We start from the raw sequence: 6,786 nt of genomic DNA on the forward strand, positions 1-6,786 counted from the left end.
GGGATCACTATGAAGCCTTTCAAAAGTTCGTCTAACATGTTAGGGCCGCAAGGTTTCCTTTGCGAGCAGATATAGATACCCCCCTTCCGAATGGCACAATGACGCGCAGCCTATACACATAGGGACAGGGGCTCGCACTATACCCGTGTCGGTTCAGCCCCTCCGCCCTTTCGGGTAACCTCTAACAAGCTAGAAAAGGTCTTCATACTGAGCTAAAGCCAGAGCCATTATAGCCCTCATGGTTGCACTGTTGTCCCGGTGATCACTTACAGACAAGATCTCATATAGTTATTTGTCATCTTTTAACGTTCATTGCATAGCTATTAATCATCTTACAAGATCATGGATTATATCAAGCACTAGCACATCTACACCAAATGCATATCAAGTAGGTAGCAAGGAATCCAGGTAACAATCATCTATGATTTTGCTAAGGTCGACAAGGTGATAGCATGCATATGATAGATATGTGTAATTATAAGTGAATAGGTAACAAGGATAATCCCAAGTTATACTTGCCTTGACCAAAGCTCTCCTGAGCCCGCTGGTCTTCAAAAGCTTGGTCTTGATCACCAACGTACAGCTCACCGTCTATTCCCAAACATCAATCAACAACACGCAATCCAATGGAGACAATCATACACAAAGCAAACAAGGTATAATTAGAACATTACACCAAACAGTGGTAAAACAAATATAAAAGTTTATCAAAATATTCTACGCAGCGCTACGATCACACAAACGTAAAGTTCACGAAAATCGGAATTAAAACGGTGAAGTTATGAATTTTCTAAGATTTCCTATAGGTAAATAATTAATTAAATGCTACTGCAGAAATAAAAAGTTTCAAAACAGTAAACTAATATTTCTAACATGTAGAGCATATAATTACGAACCTAACGCAATTTGAATGGGCAAAAACGGAGTTAAAATGAATATTTTATGAGCAAAACCAAATCAGTGGCAGTTATGTAATTTCTGTAAACGCCTTTCAGCACAGCCCGGCCGGTTTCCAGCTCCGGCACGGTGGCGCGCCATGGGCGCCACCGGAAGCTCGTCGGCGCACAGTGACTTCTCGTTTCCGAGCACCGTTTCGAGAAAGAAAAACTCCGGGATGAAGAGGAGCTCACCACGATCTCTTCTAAGCGCTTGGTTGGGTCCGAGAGATGACGAAGACGGCTCGCGGCGTGCGGAAAGCGTGCTGCTCCGGCGAGGTCCGATTTCGCGAAGTCTAGGGCGGCTGGAGCTTGGTTTCGCGATTAAAATGCACACGCAGGACGCGGGGTTGACCTAGGGGCTTATATAGGCGCCGTTTAGCCGATTTGGTAAGAAATCGTGCTTACCCGGATTCGGTTCGGCGCTGGGAAATTTTCCCGGCCGAAACCGGCTCGTCCACGCTGAGGAGAAGAACGAAGGTGCTGCTGACATGTGGGGCACGCGCGTCAGCCAGGGAGGGGGAAGGAGGCGCGCGCGCTGGGCTGCCTGGCCGCAGGTGGGCCGCGCTAGCGGGGCTGCAGGGGTTCGGCTGTTGTTTTTTTTTTTTATTATTTATTTCTTTTCTGTTTCTTTTTCCAAAGCCTTTCCAAAAAGAATTTTGAAAGCACAAAATAAAATATGTCTCAGCATGAATGCAAAAGCATGTTGCTAGCCTTATGATGAATTTTATTCCCCACAAACTAATTTTATTAGCTAAGTTTAAATGCTCACAAAAAAAAAATACTCAAATAAATCAATTAATTCCTATTATTTGAAAATCCAATTTTTGGGTGTTACAACAACTAAACCTAGACCTTTAGTCCTAGATCCGGGAAAACCCCCTTAGTCCTGGTTTCCCAACCAGGATTAAAACCCACTTGTTTACTAGTGAATTATAACAAAATAAGTTGAAATAACTTAGGAATCTTTCTCTTGTTTATTGCTTCTATTTCACATTTATGAGCATCTATCTCTATCTCTAAATTATTATATATTTTTCATACGCATATCTTTTAGTTTACCCATGCTTAGAGGAACTGTTTAGTTAATGGTTGCATCATATATAAGTATATATTGTCAATCTTCCTTAGCCATCATTCCTCCCTATGGTAAAAAATATAAATAAGGATACCTCGAATACTCCCGTTGAAATGCTACAATGGTACTCTGTACACTTGCAGAATTCTAATATTTATGCACTCATAAATACCAAAAATAAAATGAAGACAACAAGTTTGCATGCCTCAACACCGGTCTTCTCAACTCAGCAGCACAAAGACTGCACTCTTGCAGGCCATGATGGTGAAGATATACATACGTTATACCTAATACAGATGCTATAATGGATTTAGAATACATGAGGACAAATATTGGTGCAACTTCATGTGCTTGGCATGTTGAAGAGGTTTTAAGGAATACATGCCACATCCATCACTAGGATAACACCTAGGATGTGCATAGGCCATACCACTATTCTCATGCACACAGGTTGGAAGGAACTGAATGTCATGATTTGCTACTATCAGTTGACGACTCCATCTTTAGCGGTTAATCACAATACTTTTATGTCTAACCAAATGGCTTATTAATGTATTTCTAGTACATAAATGAATGTGAATTGATCAAAACCTATGTGCATATCTTTCCTCATGGTTGACATTTATTAATTTTGTTTGTATCAGATGTCTTGACACTGGAGTCAAATTTTGACTTTAGGTACAAGCCCCTTTCTCTCTCCCACTCCCTTTTTCTCTAACTATATCTATATCTATATCTATATCTATATCTATATCTATATCTATATCTATATCTATATCTATATCTATATCTATATCTATATCTATATCTATATCTATATCTATATGGATTGAGTTTTTTCTCATTTCTCAAGATGTGAGTGTACAAAGTGCATTTGACCCCCAAGATATTTTATATGTATGCATACAAGTCTGTTTGGTTGCATTTGTACCATATAAATAATGTTAATGTGAAAACTGAGTTAGAGAAAAGGTTTCCATGAATGCATGTTTTGTCCTACCCTCATCACGATAGATAACCACATTATTCGGCGCGTCTTGTATTCAAATGGCTATAGGTTGATACATTTGAGCTAGAAACTAAATGAATCTATAGTTTATTTAATATTTGCATATTATTGCTTATATTTTGCCTAGCAAGTAAAATGCTTTTGAATTGACATCCATCTGTGCTTGGAGTATATTCTTCATACAATTATTTTAAAGATAGTGCGATGCCTAAATATGTTGTTGATGGTCACTAACTCCTTATTTCATAACATCAACTCTGACTAAATTGGGAATATAAATGGCATGCACCATAGTCATAGGGATTAATTCTAATCAATTCCACAAGTTTTGATGACTACATGAATGTAGGAATAAGGGTTACATAGGATATGGTAAAACACATGATCAAATTCCCAATTTTGCCACGCCATGGCAAAACACACCATTGCTGCCTCTGCCACCTTTGTCACTAACGCCTTCCTCCGCGGATGAATTAACCCTCTTAGCTTTGTTTGGCACGACCTTCTTTGACACCATTTCAATGGGACAGGGTTACTGCATGCACTACCACGATCTTTGGTTGATTGAATGAATACATACAGAGTGAACATATCAATTGTTTGGTTGCCTACTCATTTGCCTGATGCTAGGGTTGAAAACGAACAGGTAATTAATCAAATCACGTCTTGACCCGCATCGTTTTCCACATTAATTTCACCCATATGTTTTTTGTATTTTCGGGGAAAAAACAAAAATGAGATAGGATACCGTTTATATAGGGGGTGGCCAGACCAAGGACGAAAACGAGAGGGGCTCCATCACGCCCATTTTATAGAACCCCGTATTTATACTAAATCATGCATATTTTACCTGTTTTTCTTATTTTCGGGGATAGTCCAACAAACAATGTACCTCCAGGCCAACAACACTGTCACCCTAGCTAACCTATAGCACTGCCGCCCCAGGGCCAGAAGGGCACTCACAATGCAAGACTCTATCATAGAGTCCAAGACACTTAATTACATATTATTTATGGTATTTTGCTGATGTGGCAGCATATTTATTGAAGAAAGAGGTAGAATAAATAAGACTCCAAGTCTTATTTAGACTCCAAGTCCACATTGTTCGAGGTAATAAATAATTTTAGACTCTATGATAGAGTCTGCATTGTGAGTGCCCGAAGCCAGGCGTCCCACTAGATCTATCGCTCGTTTCGCAGCTGTAATCCCTATCAATATATCATCCCGTCGCCTGTTGCTGAAGGCAGTGGCGGATCTAGAAATAGACCAAGAGGAGGGCTAAATAATACATGCTAAAATTTTTTTCTCACTCAATCCAGTACACTAAGGCCTTGATGAATTCCAATTTTTTTTGCAAAATAGGAATAGTAGCATTTTCGTTTATATTTGACAAATATTATCCGATCATGGACTAACTAGGCTTAAAAGATTTGTCTCGCAAATTACAGGTAGACTGTGTAATTAGTTTATCTATATTTAGTGCTTCATACATGTGCCGCAAGATTAGATGTGATGGAAAATCTGAGAAATTTTGCAAAATATTTTAGGAGCTAAATAAGACCTAATAGATATAGCTAAGATTAATAATTCAATATTGATTCAAAGTGTTAAAGGCAAAGATTCATAAAATAAGCATAGAAAAATACCAAATATACGAAGTCTTTTGCTAAAAAAAGAAAATGTGTTAAAAAAATGTGAGTCCAAGAGGGGGGCTGCAGCCACCCCAGCCCCCCTCGTGCATCCGCCAATGGCTGAAGGTTTCTAGCACCTGATGCTCGCCGTCGGCCTCGAGCTCAAGAAAGCGAGATTATCCACCGATGGCGCCTGCTGTGCTTGCATTGCCCACTGCCATGATCCAGCCCCTGCTGTGGCCTAGACGCGGTGTACTCGGAGGGACGCCATGTCTCTTGCCATGTAAGTTTCGGTGTTGCTCTGCCGGTAGTAGTGCCCGGCCGATTACACATATTTGCAGTGTGGTCTGTGGATTCAGAGTTTCAAAATTATACTAGTGACTGGCATACTTGATTCTCCTCTTCAGAGGTGTGGTCAGTGGTGAAGGTTTCTGTGCCCTGATTGTCTGAGTGAGTCAAAACTAAAGGAGTTATGCTGTTCTTTGTTTCATTTAAAATATTATAAGATTTGTATGCTAATTCTGCTGTTTCTGAACTTCAAGAGTCAAAAAACTCCTAATTGTGTATATATATATATATATTGCTCTTGTGCATGTGCTCGTAGGCGGCAGGCATGCATGCATATGGCCATGCATGCATGGTCCGCCTAGTCCTTCCTGCGTTGCTGTTGCTGGTGCTGTGCTACAATACAAGCCTGCAGGCTGCAGCCAATGTGCCTGCGGCGTGTGGAAGTGCAGCCAGCGGTACAACAGACCAACAGCTACTGTACGAGCCCTGAACAAGCCCACGTACACTTCTGATCCCTTTCCCGGCCCACGTTCGCCCGCCCAAGTCAATCGGCGGCCAGAGAGCCCACCTCTGGTTACCGCTGGTGGGCCGTTCGACGCCGAGTAGCAGAGTGGGCTCGACTGCTGGAAGTTGGCCGATGGGCTGGGCCGGTGGACACGATGGATAACTCTCTGTGTCCCCCTCTCCCGTCTCTCTGACTTTTTGCAGCGCGGTGTTGCCACTCGCCACATCTATCTACTCACTACGTCCCATTAAAAAAATTATTTTTAATTTTTAGATTTCTTATTTGATTATTCATTTTATTTAAATATTTTATATAAATAATAAAATAAATAAATTATTATCAAAGTTTCTTTAATAATAAAATAAGTCATAGCAGATAGTTATATAACAATTTTAAATAAAACATAATAGTTAAACAAAAATTATAAAAGTTAAAAACAGCATTTTAAATAGGATGGAGGGAGGATCTGCCTGTCGTCGCCACTAGCCATGCCCGTTGCTCACATGGTGCATGATAAGCGTCGTTTCTTTCTCGGTACTTCATTAGTGCCATACTCTTTTGTATGTCAATCTGTACTTTGTACCAAATGCCTTTTGTGAATTCTGGAGACAGTAGGCATTGCTTTGCTGCGGCTGCCTGCACCACTTATGCTAATCTACCTTTAAAAAAAAACAGCATGCTCTGCCTCCAAAAACCTATCTATACTTCCTTTGTTCTTAAATAACTGTTGTTTTTTTGTTTCCGTGTTATAAAATTGACTGAATTTGTAGAAAATACATACAACATTTATATCTTAAAATAAATTAATTATCAAAATAGATTCAACGATCTATCTAATGATATTAATTTTGTACCATAAATATTAATATTTTTTATATATATTTAGTCAAAGTTGTTTTTTTAAGCAACAGAAGCCCAGTAAATTCAGATTAAATCCTATGATAGTTTGACTGTCGGGTGAGTTTCGGTGAAATATATTCTACTTTCCAAGCTCAGGTGGCGACTACAATAGCTTCTTCACCATAAAAAAAAGCTTCTTGAACATTTAAAGTATGATTTCTTTTTTCTTTCACGTGTCAACTTCCATAAACTTGAATATTATTTTGTTTCAATCAAATGTCCCAATTACTCCTTGATTGCACTGTAACAACAAATTTCAAAGTCAGAGTAACAGTTGATGAGCTCTCATAATGCACAATCATATTTGCTATCTATATCTATATCCCATATATGACCCGGATTAGAGATTCATGGCCATATACGTTAGAACAAACTCATGTCCATCAATAGTATGGACTCTGATTAAAACAAGTACTATCATGTTATTGTTCTTGTAGAAT

Source organism: Sorghum bicolor, chromosome 9 (genome assembly GCF_000003195.3).
Source record: "Sorghum bicolor cultivar BTx623 chromosome 9, Sorghum_bicolor_NCBIv3, whole genome shotgun sequence".
Taxonomy (NCBI): Eukaryota; Viridiplantae; Streptophyta; class Magnoliopsida; order Poales; family Poaceae; genus Sorghum; species Sorghum bicolor.